This window comes from Fukomys damarensis, unplaced genomic scaffold (assembly GCF_012274545.1).
Source record: "Fukomys damarensis isolate Sample0158 unplaced genomic scaffold, DMR_v1.0_HiC HiC_scaffold_39, whole genome shotgun sequence".
NCBI lineage: Eukaryota > Metazoa > Chordata > Mammalia > Rodentia > Bathyergidae > Fukomys > Fukomys damarensis.
The window spans coordinates 19230195-19246193 of NW_022900951.1; the positions used below are offsets into that span (position 1 = coordinate 19230195).

Consider the following 15999-nt stretch of genomic DNA (forward strand, 5'->3'; position numbering starts at 1 on the left):
GGGGGGGGGGTAGAGAACCGCTCCTCTGTCCCGTTTTTTTTCCTCCCTTCCTCTGGTCCCCCGAAGTATTTTGGGGAAAGGCTGCTGGGGGTGGGTAGGGGGCAGAGGAATGGGACACTGTACAGTGGGGAAAATGCCTCCCACTCACCCAGAAAAAAAAAGTGTAGTCCCTGATGAGGACAGTGACTGACTGCCCTGCTGCCCTTTCCTCCCCAGCAAGGTAGCCATATCTAGGTAGGACATGTGTGGGATTCGCAGTTATTTCGCGTTTCACGATAGCTTCTCTGAGATGCAAAAACTTCTTTAAGAAGAGAGGGAACCAATCGATCCACTTTGACTTGGTGCATTTGAGCTTAGAGTGAGGGGCAGAGCCAGGAGGCTGAGGGCAGAAGCTGGGCTGGGTCGCCCTGAGCAGAGCACAGGAAACAGAGCAGCTGGTTAGAGGGTGGCAATAGCAGAAATCGGTTGTGCCATCAGCCTGAGGTGGGAATTTGATGCAAAAAGTGAAGTTAATGGTGATAACTTTCAAGAAGTTCCAAAGGAAACCAGAAAAGTGAAGCCTAGAGATGGAGAAGGGGAGAGCATGGGAGAGAAAGGGGAACCTAGGTGAGAATGTTTCATCCGAATGTTTCAATGCCCGTTGGGGATTGTGGATTTGTTTACTTCAGGTTCTCCTCTGGAGAGAGCAGACAGGAACCAGTCCCAGCTAGGGCTTTGGTGCCCAGGAATGGAAAATGCTGGTTTTATTTGGGTCTCTGGTCTAGATCTGGGACTGGAAGCGAATTAGATTTCCGGTCTACTTATGCCCAAGAAGATTCTGCTAGTGAACCTGGGGAGCTCTTCCTCTCTTTTTCTCTCCAGGTAATGGTTTATCCCTAGAGACAAGCTAATTTTCCTCTATTATTTTCCTCCCTATGTTTGTTGACATGTTATCAGTCAGCAATTAGTAAAGAGGGGAATCTGGCTGGAAACTCAATGGAATTAAAACCTTCCACATTGAGTGTGGCTCATGATGTTTTTCATGGCACACAAATCACCACACATACTTACTTATGGTAGAACCTTATTAACGTTAATCCTGAGATGTTCACTTTTCTCTTGATTATACTTCCAACATTGGAGTGTTTTTTTTAATACTTGTGAACATATGTTGACACACAGATAAATACTGTTCCAAATTCTTTCCCAAGAAAACAAGTAGTAAGTAGATTCATCACAGGCTTAAGGAAACTATAATTTAGCCAACCCTGACAGTTGGAAATGTCCCATTTTTTGATAAATGATCTATTAAATACTGTTTCTCTTTGGATTTTTTTCCCTGAGATGTTTCCACCGGCTTTTTTCCCCTAACAAATTATCACCCCATTGAGAGGAGCAGTCACCATTTACATTCACTCTCAAGGTTAATGAGACATCAACAAGCACATCAGATCTCTTTCAACTGGATTCTTTTGTTTTTTTTCCTCATTGAGTTCAACTGGATTCTTCTTATTTGATTTTGATCAGTTCAGCAAAGGTTGGGACTGGAGAGAGGGAGCCCCTTACCCCAAAGAGCAACTTTAAATGACAGTTGTGGAGTCAGTGGACTGTTTTAAGAAATGGGGTGGTTTTTCATGGTCTAGGTGTTTGTATGAAATCAAAACCAAGCCAAAAAATGATCAGAACTCGTTTCTCTCAGATGGCTCTCTGGTCAAATGAGTTCATACAGCTTATTAAAAACCCAAATTTATGAACTCTAGAGAATAACCTTCGAATTTCAATTATATGCCCCCCAACATCTAACTCTATTTTGGTAGGTACGGAGCAGGGGGATAGGAAAATGGACCTTCAGTAGTCATGGTAATGTGAAGTGTGGGAGTAAGCACTTTTTTCTCTTTTTCCATTTAGAGACATGACTTGTCCTTTAAGAAAGGTGTTTTGAGTGAAAGAGTCACTGTTACTGTAGTAACTAGTGTTATTCTGATACATGGTTATTGGCATCAAGGTTAGTGCCAACACTTAACACCTACACGATACCAAATAGCCCCTGCTGGTTTTGTGGCATCTCATTCAGGGTAAAATGAAGTGGGCAGCTCTTAAGCAGTAGCTGAGGCTTTCTCGGGACTATCAAACTGGAGGAAGAAACCTGTAGGTTTGTGTAGGGTATTTCAAGCATAATGCTTGCTTTTCATGTTTTGGGGCTGTTCCTATCCAGTGAAGGTGATCCTCCTTGGGGTATTAGTGCAGATACTTGCTGACTAAAAATAGACTGAGCGAGGATAATGACAAAAATTTGAAAAGCCACATTGACTTTTTAAATACGTAATTGAGAGTAGCACAGAAAAAAATCTATTTTTGCAAATCTCACTGTCCTGGTTCAAAGGTGGGATCTCAGATTTGTGCTAGTGACATGATTACCATACTCTGTTTTATAGAATTTGATTACGTAGGGAGTGAATCTTTCTACAATGCTTTCCTCTGAAGGCTTCGGGCCAAAGATATAATTTGGGGCAAAAGTGGATGGAACCTGATGGTCACTGCTAAGGGCTCAGCCATTAATGTTTGAAATGTTGATCTTCAAAAGTCTTCATTTAACTAGAAAATTAAATAGCTCATTATAACTTTTAACAGAAAACCTGTGGTGTTCGGCTCAGGGAAAAATTTCAAAGTAGAGTCTCACAAGCTTTCATGGATATTTTTTCATGATCACATAAAAATAAAGTATAGGAAGATCCCATTGATTATTGATTTGAGCTGTGACAAACACAATACTTGATTTATCCCAGAATCATCCACATAGAATGAAGAATCAGTGTAGCTGAGTTCTTATGATAATGTTATCGCCTTTAAAACACTCTATAGGTAATAAACATACAGTATGTTTAAGTATGATGTGCCAGGGAAAGTATCCCATTTTGCAGATGAAAAATGTACTTCTTAAAAGTTAACTGATTTGTCCATGGAAAAAGGACAGACCCAGGTCCCCACGCAGGGTTTTGGACTTCAAAGCCCATACTCTTTTCACTATAATTTGCTGCTTTTCATACGATAAACTACTTGAATGATTTAAAATATATATTTTGTTATCCAAGGAAAGTACACTTGACCAAAGTCAAATATCCCATTTCATGTTGTTGTCCCAACATTCATAATTGAATAATAAGGATATTTTCTTGGCTTGTTCTGACTGGTGTTGATGAAAATTTACATACAGAAAATACAAATGCCCAAAGTAAAGCATTAGATATTTGTAATCAACAGTATACAAAAATAAAATATTTTACTGGAAAAAAATTACTGGATGACTGAATATAGTTGTTACCTGTTAGAGTGCTGTTCATTTGCAGGCTCCAGGTGGGTTCAAGTCTAGGGCCTCATACAATCCCTGGCACATAGTAACTATTCAATAAATACTTGTTGAATGGACCTCTCCTAGTTTACTAAAACATTTATTGATGGGTAGAAAAAATTCTTTAGAAACTACTTTGGAAGGTATTTTAAGTGAAATTTTTATTTTATGAGTAACAGTCAGTTTTTAGGCTTCTCTCTTTCCAAGACACCAGTTTCCTTTCCTTGATAACCTCTGTAGCCATATCAAAGCATATTTCGTTTTTACAGTTGGATAGGAACATTTTGTTTGAACAATACCCTCTTCTTCAGAACTCAGGACATTTAATTCTGAACCAAGGGAAGGACACGTCCTCACTAAGCAGATGTTCTTCCACATATTAGAGAATGTCATCGTGTTCAAATGTCAAGGTCCTGTTTTATTTAAACCTTTTATGTTCAAATACATTAGATAGAATTAAATTGCAAACAAAATTAATAGAATTTAACTTGGAGATATTCAATTTCAGGCTTTGCAAAAAGGGCAGCTTGACTGCTTAGCTTGGTGTCACAAAGACCCGGCAGCTATATCAAATTCCAAGTTTTTCCAAAAACTGTATCAACACTTCTGATCATTACTGGAATTACCATCATTTCTTCTTTTACAATGTAAGGATTAGCAAATTCCAGCCAATTTTTGAGCTTGAATGTATTAGTACATTTTTAAAGATTATAAACAAAATAAAAGCAAGACCATACATCAGGGACTGTGTGGCTCAAAAAGCTTAAAATATTTACCATCTGGTTCTTTACATGGAAAGTTCCCATGTTGACTTCCAAAATTCCAAAAGGATGTTGACACTTAAAATAACTCATAAAGTGGTTCTCAACTGAGGGTAATTGTAACACCCCTCCCCAGGAGACATTTGGCAATGTCTGGAGACACTTTTGGTTGTCACAGTGGTAAGGGTAGACTATGCTACTGGGATCTAGTGGGTAGAGGCTAGAGATGCTGCCAAACATCCTGTAAGGCATAACATAATGCCCAGAACAAAGAATTATCTGACCCCAAACATCAATAGTTCCAAGATAGAGAAATTCTTATGTTTCTTTTTATTAGTTTTTTCAGATACACTGGTTATGAAAAATGAAAAAATGTCAAAAAGAAGTTCACATTCAAAAATCTTACAGAACTTTGGAGATAAATATTGCAACCTCTGAGATGATGCTGTCTTGGACCACTGGGCAGACACCAGATTTCTCAGTATAAGTGTCCCCCGGATGCAGTTATCTTTGCTTTCTACAATAACCCTGTCGTTTATGATCAAAATCCTGCCTGCTATAGGGTAACTCAAGAAAGAAAATTCAGTTTATTGCTTGAAAGGCAAAACTGTTGAATGGATGCTGGCCTTTGAGAGCTGTCAGTCAGTAGATGCCTATTATTGGCATACCTGAAGCATCAATATGTGGCAATTGCCCACTTAGGCCAGGCTGCTTCTGACAGTGTATACAACTCCACTGTGAGTCACGACCTGTTCGGGACTAAGGAGGCAGCACTTTGTTGCCTGTTCTAGCTGCTCTGCTTTTCCAAGCATAACATGACAAAAGCAGAGCTTGCATCCAAGGAATATGGAATCAAAGGACTGTGAGTTTGGAAGGCACCTTAAAGGTCATTTCCACAGATGCTGATGCTGGAATCTGGTCTGAGCTTCTCCAAGTGCTTTGTCTGGTGATAAGTGCTATGACGCCTTGGGCAGTCCAGTCCCTTCTGTGAGTTATCCAAGGAGATACTCTTAGAAAAGACCGAGCCCAGGCCTGAAAGAGGAGCACTCGGGCATTTATTTTTACAGTAGGGGAAAATTAAGAAGAAGGTGAAGTTGCTTTTACTCTCCTTTCATTTCATAGAAAGTATACCCAAAAATCTAACTACAGTCTCTTTCCAGTGTTGTTTGATTTGTAGATATGTTTTATATATGTGAATTGTATCTCAAATACCTGCTCTAGTTGTCTCATTTAAATTTGAGAACCAATCTTTTACTTTCTCCATGCAGGTAAGCATTTGGGACAAACTTTGGTCATTCTGCTAATTATACTTAAATTTCAGTATAAAGCCATCAGAGGAAAGCCTATGTTTTAATGACTCATAGTGTGTTGATAGATGCCATATCAGAGTTAGGGAAGGATAATTATTTTTTTATATATACACAAAATTAAACCTCTCAGGATTCCCCAGATATGCAGTTGAGCATTTAACTGGCAACAAAGAAGAGAAGAAGCAAACTATCAGAATATTTTTTCTTTAAATTTTAACCTGGGAGGCTGCAGCATCTCTTGGCACAGGAACTAGGGAAATGTGAGATGTGGGTAAGCTGATCAACTCTGACTTTGTGGGATGTACCATCTGGTACTTGACTTTGGGGCTCAGTGTGAGCCCCAAGTGATACTTGAGATAGGCTTAAAGCAGACCTTTGAAGTCACCTGCTTGGTAGCACATCACAGCAAGCAGGCCTGTCTGCAGCACTGCCTGTGTCTCTACCACATACCCGGAAGGCCACAGAACTACGGTGGATTCCTGCCAGACTGATTTAATGACCAGCAGGGGAGGTGAGTAATCTCTAACCTTTAAAAGACAAGAAAAAAAAAGGAAATCAACACCAGTTGTTATTTCATATGGGAAGCCCTGAATAATATGTCATAATATGTCATACCTTCAACTTCAGAATTCATATTTTGAACAAAAGGAGACAATGAGAGAAAAGAGAAGCTATTTTCATCTTCTTGCTCTCTAAGAAATCCTCTTGAGAATATTGTTTCTGGTATTTTAAAAGATACCCATTGTTAGGTTCTTGAGTTTAACTCAAGCGCTCAAAGTACAGTCCAGATGAGGATTTGAGTGTAAAGCAGTTATCCTGGGAGGTGATATCAGAAAATCTTACAGGGGAATAGGGAAGTTAAATAGGGAATAGCAATTAGCCGATTAGGGGAACATTATCGGGCAAGTGCCTGCAACCAGGGTTCACTCTTCCTGGGGAACTCAGAGAGACTAACTAAAGTATGCAGCCAAGAAATCCCAACTGTGCTTGAATTGGATATTTATTCCCCACCTTCACGCAATGAGGCTATATATAGGGTCCATAAATCACTGGCATTTTTATATGCTGAATCTGTCCCTACAACTGGATTTGGTAAGCCTCAGGCAGAGTGCTACAGGTGCTTGTGGTAAGTGACCTTGGCATGTAGAGGTCAGTATAAGCTGGAAGGATATTGGGTTGAACTCTAAAAGCATCTGTCCTGGGGTCTCACACCCAGCCACAGTTACAAATTTAGGGATTTAAGGCCCAGTTCCTAGAGGATATCCATTCTTTCATTCTACTAGGTGTCCATGACCCTATCTCCATGAAGCTTCATAGTCATGATCCAGCATAGCTGTTTAGTTACTCTTGAGTTTAACAGGAACAATGAGATATTAGTAAAGACGATTATAAATAGGGCTGAGGCACACACCACCAGGACATTAACTTGAGATGATGACTGGCCTCCACACTTGAATGGCATATATCCAGCCACTCTTTTCTGCATACTCCCATCTCATAGAGTCCATCTTCACACATCTACTATTTTTATTCTCCTCCTTAGAGATTCCCCCTTCCTCCCTGTAAAAGTCTTTCTCAGATTTAAGGCTTCTCTCCCTTAAATCTACCTAGCTTGTACTTGTATTCACATTCCTTAATGCTTAGACCATTATATAATTTGCTGTACTGTCATGTGATTGTTTCTTATGAGCAAGATCATGAACTCTGCGCAGGCAGGAGCAATGACTGATGCTGCCAGATCTCTCCCAGAGATGAGCGTAATGTGGAGTGCACAGAAGGTGCTTAATAAATTGTTGCTGGGTGATGGTTTAGAGAACAGGAAGTGTGCTCTCCTTCCCTATTGATTTATTTGGGTCAAATATATTTTTGCCTGGTAGCGAAACCACACGATTTCTTTAGATCTATCTTCATTTTTCATCCTTGACAAATCTTGGTCTTGAACTTGTTGATCAGCATCCATTCTGCTGCCAGATCTCCTGACATTTACTTTATATGAGGAGAAATTCTTAGAAAAGCAAACACCTAACCACGTCCTCTGGTCCTAGTGTAGTTTGGGATGGCATCAACTCAACTTCAGTCTCCCTTGCACAGTCCATTCCCAAGTGCGAAGGTGGAAAACTGCAGATCCCAGCCAGTATCCTGACAGTACGCCACACTACACATGCATTTATTTGCTTGAAGTACAGTCTCAAACTATTGCATACCTCAAACCATGTGCATACCCAAAAGTAAACATGAAACACACTTTTAAAATCAAGGGCAGGTGATTTTTTTAGCCATAGCATCAATGTTCAAAAGATCACTAATGTGATGCTGCTTTCCTGTTCTGAAGAGTAAGCCTTGAGTCTATAATGGTAAGTAGAATAAAACAGACACAGAAAGTTTAAATATGACATGGTTTCTCGTAGATGAGCAACCTAAAACATAAATAGAAGAGTAAAATAGAGATAGTAGGAAACAAAAAGGTGGACTTGTTGGAGGTGGGAAAGGGGTCAGGGGGGAGAAGGAGTAAGGAGATAAAACATTATCAAGCTATATGGTATATACATGTACTAACTCTCCAAAATGAATGTAACTATGATGTCTTGCAAATGTACTCTGATAAAAAAGGAAAAAGTTGGGGGAAAGAGTGAGACTAGAGTAACAAAGTATTCCAAGACATGAATTTAAAAAGTGGTACTGAAACAAAAATCAGCATATCTCTGTGAATTTAACTTAGAACTCTTCACTTTTCAGCTTTGAAAGGGAATGTTCTTCTCTCTTTTCTCCCATCACCAATAGCATGCATGGCTTTGTCAATTTTCTCTAACTGTCTCAAGAAAATAAATGCATCTCTGCTATAAAACTATAAATTTAAGTGCTCAAAATACCTTTGTGATATTTAGGACCTTAATTCCATGAGGTTTGAATTGCTGGCTTTTGTCTTTGTTCATGTGGTACATCATCTAGGCAATTGGTCACACTGAGTTAAGTTTATTTTACTGCACTTAAGCTTTTTCATGTGCACTCACATCACCTGTACCCCTTTATTAAAAATACAGGTTCTAATTTATTGGATCTGGGATGGGACCTGCCAGTTGTGGTAGGAATACACCCTGGCGTGATGCTGACACTGCTGGTCAGTAAACCACGTTTTCAATAGCAAGGCTCAAATTTAACTCTTGTGGAAAGAATACTGGATTTAGAATCAAGAAAGCCAAGCTCAAGTCTCAGTTCTCCTAAGTATGTGATTTGGGGCAAGTTACCTAACCTTCATGAGAAGCGGGTTTCTCATTTACACTGGGTGTAATGGCATCTCTTTCACCCAATAGTGATAAAGATACAATGGCATAAAGTATGTGAATGGACTGGGTAACCATAGCCTCTGTAGGTTCTGTAAGTTCTGTATTCCTATTTGCTTTAAAAATGACTGTTACTTCCTGATATGTGCCTATTGAGTAAATGTACATGTGGGCATTTTTTTTCTTTGATCCAATGAGCAGTAATGGATTCTCAATCTACATTCTGAGTACTCAGATTGCCAATAATGTTGGTCTTTCATAATTCCATCTGAATCAGTACTGGTGATTGGATTCATCCTCCTGCTGAGCATGCAGCTCCTCCTCCTGCAGAAAATCTTAGGCAGGTCCAGCTGGATTGGGTTGAGCATTTTGCATTCCATCTCATCAAGGTGGTTTTTTTGGGCTCACATCCAGACTTCAAGCTTGATGGGGCTTTGCATACAAAGGAAGCCTTCAGTTCTTCCCCAGGAAAGTGTCTTTGGAATTAAAAGCTCTAGGAGGCCTTGGGCTCTGGTTTCAAGATTCTCTTCACCACTCTCTACAGCACAGTATGTCAAAATTAAGAGATTCTCCAACAGTTTAGGTGAGAGTGTTGATAATTCTCCTCTTTCACTTAATGTCTTTGAATACAATATTTCCGTGGGAAATCTTGCCCAAATAAGTAGATCTGGAAACACTTCAAAGAGTACTGTCAGAATTTCCAGAGATCGAAAGAATCGGGCAAAGTGATAATTGTAAAGCCCTTTGAAACTGAAATGTAAAATTTTGCTGACTAAGGAATTTGATTATTTAAGTCAGTGTGTTTCCTGGTCTACTCCTTTTCAAAATTTCTTTCCATAGGGCTCTAAAAGAAATCACTACTTAGGGTCAAAATCAAATTCTCCAAAGAAAATTCCTCCACCTACCTTGCTTTCTATACCTATCTCTTCCAACAAAACTAGCCTCAGTGTGAGAGTTACCAGTGCTTTTCAAGTTTGAATGCACTTCCAAATTCCCTGAGAATTTCTGTGAACATTCAGACTCTGATTCAGTAGGTCTGGGGCAAGCAGGCCTGAGACTCTGCACTTCCAACAAGCTCCCAAGGGTGTGGATGCTGCCAGTTTGGGTCACACTGTAGTACAGCAGTGGATGAGTGGACATGAGGAATGTTGCTGAACCTTTGTGTATCCTGACTAGATAATGCTATTGAATTACCTGTGTAAGTTAAAGCAGTGGTTGTTCAATTTGAGTGGATAGCCCCTAGAAGGCTTATCCAAGACTGGGCTCCATCTCCTGAGTTTCTGAATCAGTAGGTCTCTAGTGGAGCCTGAGAATTCTACCAATTTCCCATGGTAATATTGTTCTGCCTGGCCCACGGGCCACACTTTGAGAGCACTACTATAAAGTATCTCAGTAATTAACTGCCAGGACTAATTCCAAAAATGCAGTTTCTCCCTGTAGAAGCTGGCTAATAGATACAAGTGGGGCACAAATGTTACTTGTTTAGCAGTTAACTCTGAATGATGCTGCAATAGCTACTGTGCGAAGAATACCTACCATACCACATAAATCTGAATATTTAAAGTTTGCAGGGTAAAGCAGGCATGTTGAACAGGGAAGGCTGTTCTGCTCTCTATCTCCAAGTGCTTGAGTTCGAAGAAAGGAACTGAGTAGAGGAAGGGATACCCTGAGAAGGAGGAAGGGAGATGCCCCCACTCCACTTTCACACTGTGGATGTTGTTGCCACCATCACATGATTGCCAAAGCTTCCTTTCTTCCAAAGACTTCCACACAAATTCACCTGCCATTTACCTTTGCAAAAACTTCCTTTAAATAAAACCAGAAAGCACAGCAGGCACGGATAGGAGCCACATGCTGCCTTTATGAGACAGGGCCGCAGTTCTGTGATTATGTTAAAAATATTACGGCACTTGTTAAAGAATAGTAAGGCAGACTTTATTCAAGGGGAACCATGGGAATAGGTATAAGGATTAAGCATAAGGTTTTTGCAGTAGGGGAAAGAGTTGCAGTTTGATTTATAATGCAAAAAAGTGGGAATTTATCGCCAAGGACCAGGGCGGAATCAGCAGATAGAAAATTACTAAGAAGAACCATCAGGGGTAAGTAGGGGATTCTGAATGAAACACCCCTGCAAGATTCTTGCTAAAGGCAGGTGAAAGTGAGGAGATGATGGGAAATGAGGAATTTGACCAGATACTTAGAATCACCAGATATGGAGGGTGAAGGATTCTGGCTAAATGGTCTTAACAGGATTCTTGCTAAAACTGGATAATGAAAACACAAAGAAGTCTAAAAGTCACAGCCTAGTTGGGAGAAGGCTTCAGGAGCCTGACTAGAATTTGGTCAAGGAGAGAGTCTTTGTCAGTTGCCAGAGACAAGGTGTGCACAAACCCTAGCTGCTGATATCTCGTCTCAACTACTGTTCAGTATCACTTCTATCAGAGAGGGAGAAATTAATTTATACTGGTTTTGACCTAGTGGAATAAGCATTGCTTCAGAACCCCAGAACTCTGTGCACAAAGGCTAGGAAGTACAGTATTAAAGTATCCTTGATCATGTCACCTGACCTCTCTGGGAGTCTCCGTTTCCTCAACTGTAAAATAGGGTCAGCAGTATTATGAAATCCACCTAAGTAGTCTCCGTAACAAAAGTCTACTCTCTAGGGGCAATGGACTTGCCAGAGTACAATTCTGAAACTTAAGCTACCTTCAGCCCTCCTGCCCGACCTAAGAGAGGTGGGTCACCATGAGTCAGGAATTCAAGGAAGTAGATTTTGAGCATGCCAGCCAAGGAAGGGAGTAGACGACAATGAAGGAGGCGAATCTATACCACTGAAGTACTTTTGAAGGTTACAGGCCCATTAAAACGCTGAGGTTTCTTTGGAAGATTATATAGCATTTCCCCTTCTCATACTTTACCACCACATCAAAGCTCCATATAATAGCAGTGAGTTACAGCTTAAACAAGATACAGCTTCTCTTGAGGAGCATTATGTAAGGAAACCCAGAGTCAGTAAGATAGACAAAAACAAGGTCAACCAAGGAATTCTATTACCTATAGCTACAGCAAACATTAAATGCATCTTGATTCCTACATTAACATAAATCCGATTAACTGCTAGAGATCCAGCTTTGGAAAAAAAAAATTGCAAGGCGTACTGAAAGGGAAATAAATATACTTAGTTTAAAGAGACAAAGGAAGCATCAAAAACAGACTCAGATATGACATGCATGTTAGAATTATCAGAAAGTGAATATAAAATAACTATGATTAATATGTTAAGGGCTTTAATGGAAAAAGTAGATAACATGAAGAACAAATGGGTAATGTAAGCAGGGAGGTGGAAACTCAGAATTAATCAAAAGTAAATGCTTGAGATAAAAACGTGAAATGAAGAATAGCTTTGATAGACTCATCAGTAGATATAACATAGCCCAGGAAAGAATCACTGAGCTTGAAAATACGGCAAGAGAAGCACCACAAACCAAAACGCAAAGTTGAAAAATAAAGCCAAGACAGGATATCCGAGAAATTCAGGGCAATATTCCTAGGTATAACATACACAACTGGAGTACCAAAAGCAAGAACACATTAAAGCAGTAAACATATTTGAAATAATGATAGCCAAAACCTTGCAAAATTAATGATATACACCGGACCACTAATCAGAGTAACTCAGAGAACACCAATAAGGATAAGCACCCATAAAAAATACAAGCAGGCATATCATATTCAAACTACAGAAAACAAAAAGGAAGTCTTGAAATAAGCTGAGGCAGAGGATGGGAGAATCTTGCATATGGAGGAACAAGGATGATGGCATTAAAGCTTATTAAAATATATGAGGAAAATAAAGTGAAATATTAAAAAATTTTAAAGAGAAAAACTTACCAACTTTAAAACCCTGTATCCAGCAGAATAATTCTTTAAAGTGAAGGAGTACGGAGACTTTCTAAGACAAAAGTAGAATTCATTGCCAGCACATGTGTCCCGTAAGAAATATTAACAGAAGTTTTTTAGGCATAGAAAAATGACCTAGGTGAGAAACTCAGGTCTCCATAAAGAAGAGTGTTAGAAAAGGAGCGCATGAAACTTAACTCCTTTTAAATCCTTTTCTTTTTTTTTATTCTTACAGATCTAGAAAGTAGCTGTTCATTTACAGCAATAATAGTAACAATGTACTGAATGATTATAAGATGGATAAGTGAAACGAATGGGAGCCATACCACAAGGAACATGGAGGAGGAATTAGGAATATTCTATTATAACCACATCATGTAAGGTATATAGTATTATTTGAAAGTGAACCTAGATTAAGTATAAGTGTGAATTGTAAGTGCTAGGCAACCACTAAAGATGTTTTAAAAGAAGTATAATTGATATACTAAGAAAGGAGATAAAATGTTCAATTAAAACCAGAGAAAGCAGGAAAAGAGGTGGAAAACAAAACAAATGTAACAGAACGATTGTATTCAGGGTAAATATTAATCCAACTATATCGATGATCAGCAAAAATGCGAATGGTAGAAATACAGCAAGCAAAAGCCAGTGAGTATCAGCATGAATTATGAAAAACAAGACTTGTCTACAAGAAACCCACTTTATAAACACCTACATAGGTTAAAAGTGAAGGGATGGAGAATATATACCATATTGATACTAATCAAAAGAAAGCTCAAACAGCCATATTAATTTCAGACCAAACTATAAAACTGGGAAAATTACCAGGAATAAAGAGGGCCATTACATAATGATAAAGGGATCAAATCTCCAGAAAGATACAACAATCCTAAACATACATGCACCTAACAAAAGAATATCAGAATACATGAGGCAAGAACTGATGTAACTAAAAGGAGAAATATATAAATTCAGTACAGTAATACCTCGGTTCATGAGTACTTCTGTTCACAAACAATTCAGTTCTCAAAAGCATTCAACAAAACTTTGCTTTTGTTCATAAGTTACACATCAGGTGACAAACACAACCACGGCCATCTTCCCCACACAAACACAAATATGGCCATCTCCAAAATCATAAAACAAAATAAGTTCCTGAGCCAAGATACCACTGCAATATAATTGGAGACTGTAAGTCCCCTCTCTCAGTAATAGAATAAGCAGGCAGAAAATAAGAATATAGATGACCCAGGGCTGGGGATTTAGTTCAGTGGTTCTGCCGCCTGCCTTGCAAGTGCAAGGTCCCGAGTTCGATCCGTGGTACAAAAAAAAAAAAAAAATGTGTGTGACTTAGACATGTCTACTACTGTGGGACATAGAATGATCAAACTTATATAAAGATAGCACTTATAGAAGTGTAAAAGTTAAAGCGGGAAAGCAAGACATGGGATAAGGTGACTCCCTCCTCCACCTAGGAAGTTTTTGCAAGTCTATAAACAAGAGACTTAAATTAAGGTAACTAGAAGAAACAAAGTATAAGATTGGACTACTGTTTTACAAAATGTGTTCTAGGAAAGTTCCTTTCTGTAGTAAAATCGGTCTTTGTGGCCAAGTAACTTTGGCAATAATACATAAAAATACATGTTGGGTCCCCACATTGACTGCATATCATGCTGAAGACTCTAGCGGTGGCGAACCTATGGCACACATGCCACAGTGGCCTGCTTGTATCACTGAAAGCCCTAAAAGGTTCACCATCATTGCTCGAGACTATTCCTCTATAAAGAAAACTATTTATCTCTGTCCAGTTCAGCATTTCTCAAGTTTATTTGATATGGATACTCTTTACTCTTTTGGAGACCACTGTTAACATTACTGGGAACTAATGAAGTTAAGAATGTACACTAAAAATACAAGCCCCCAAACAGGGAAATCAATATTGTGGATCACTGGATCTGGAAGTAAACTGAGAGAAAAGTGTGATTTGGGCTTAGACATTTACCCACCTGGTTTCGTGGAAAGAGGGTGATGCTGTTAACTATAACAGGGAACAGGTGGAATAACAAATTGGTCGGAAAAGATTCAGCTGTTGGATATATACCAGATGAAACTGCCATCGCTTTTATTTGTAAATCTTCAGGAAGCAGATGGAAACTCAAATCTGGAATTTGGAAGAGAGGTGAGGTGTTGTTGTGAACTGTAGACTGGTCAGCATAAAGGTGGGAATTCAAAACATGGAAGTGTAATTTATTGCCTATGAATTTTTTTCCAGTGTAACAAGATCAGAAGTGCCAGAGATGGTGTCTTGAGTCAAACCAAATTTACAAATAGGCAAAGGAAAAAGAGTCAGAAGGACACTGAGAAAGCTAGCTGGAGAGATAGGGAAGAGCCAAGTAGTAGAATTCATCACAGGAGGAGGAGAGAGGGAAGGTTTCAGTCAAACCACTGATATTTACTGAACCTCTTGTTTGCCAGGCACATAGTAGGGTGTGTAGCAGTGAAGAAAGCATGCCCAGGTCTTAATGGACCCTACTGGATTCCCATAGAAATCTCAAGATGCTTGACCATCCTAGATCTTTTGAGTACTCCTTTGGACCTTGTGTTACTGACTTAACTGTGCATATCTGCTGCAAGTTTAAGATGAGAAAAACTGAAAACTAGCTTTTGGATTTATCTCCTTAGAAGGTATTGTTGAATTTTAGTTGAGTGCTTGTATAGTCTAGAGTGGAGTGGTTTTAAAAGTGAGTAGGAGGTGAGGAAATGAAGTCAGCAAGTAAGTGTAAAGGACTCCTTAAAGAATGGGAGATGTGGCAACAATTGGAAGGAATATGGGGTTAATGAGATCTTTTCTTAAATATGGTAGAGATGCAAGCATGCTTTAAAGCTCATGGGAAGGAATTAGAATTTGAGGACAGGGGAGAAGAGGAAATAAACTACACTAAGAAAGAAGAAAAGCTGGAATCTAATGAAAGGGATTCACCTTAGAGGGAAGATCTTGACTTTGATTTCACAGTAGAGAAGGGTGAGAGCAGAAGTAGGTATTTTTATGGATAAGGTAGCAGCAAGTTAAGGGGAATTTCCACTTGATGGTTTGCTTTTCTCTGCAAGATAGAAAACAAGGTCAGCAGCTGGAAGTGAGTCTTGTCCAGTGCTAAAGAAAAAGAACGTTTTAATATCAGAGGGGGAAGTAAAATGATTAATATGTGATATGTATATGTACCAATTCCCCAAGATGAATGTTAATTACAACGTGTCCCAAACATACCAATACAAATATCGGGAGGGGGATTTAGCTCAGTGGTGCCATGCCTGCCTCTCAAGCGCAAGGTCCTGAGTTCGATCCTGTTGATTGACAAGGGAATGAGAGGAGAATAGGAGCAATGCGGAAGCAGTCTCTTTCGTGGAATTTGGGTGTGAAG

The 15999-nt window shown here is 39.2% G+C and overlaps 1 protein-coding gene across 1 annotated transcript in view; it reads left to right on the top strand.

Moving 5' to 3' along the window:
• Positions 1–15999, top strand: part of Ptchd1 (patched domain containing 1) — a gene marked incomplete at its 5' end in the record, with an annotated part of 53224 nt that overhangs the window by 760 nt on the left and 36465 nt on the right. The gene's annotated exons all lie outside the window — the stretch shown is intronic.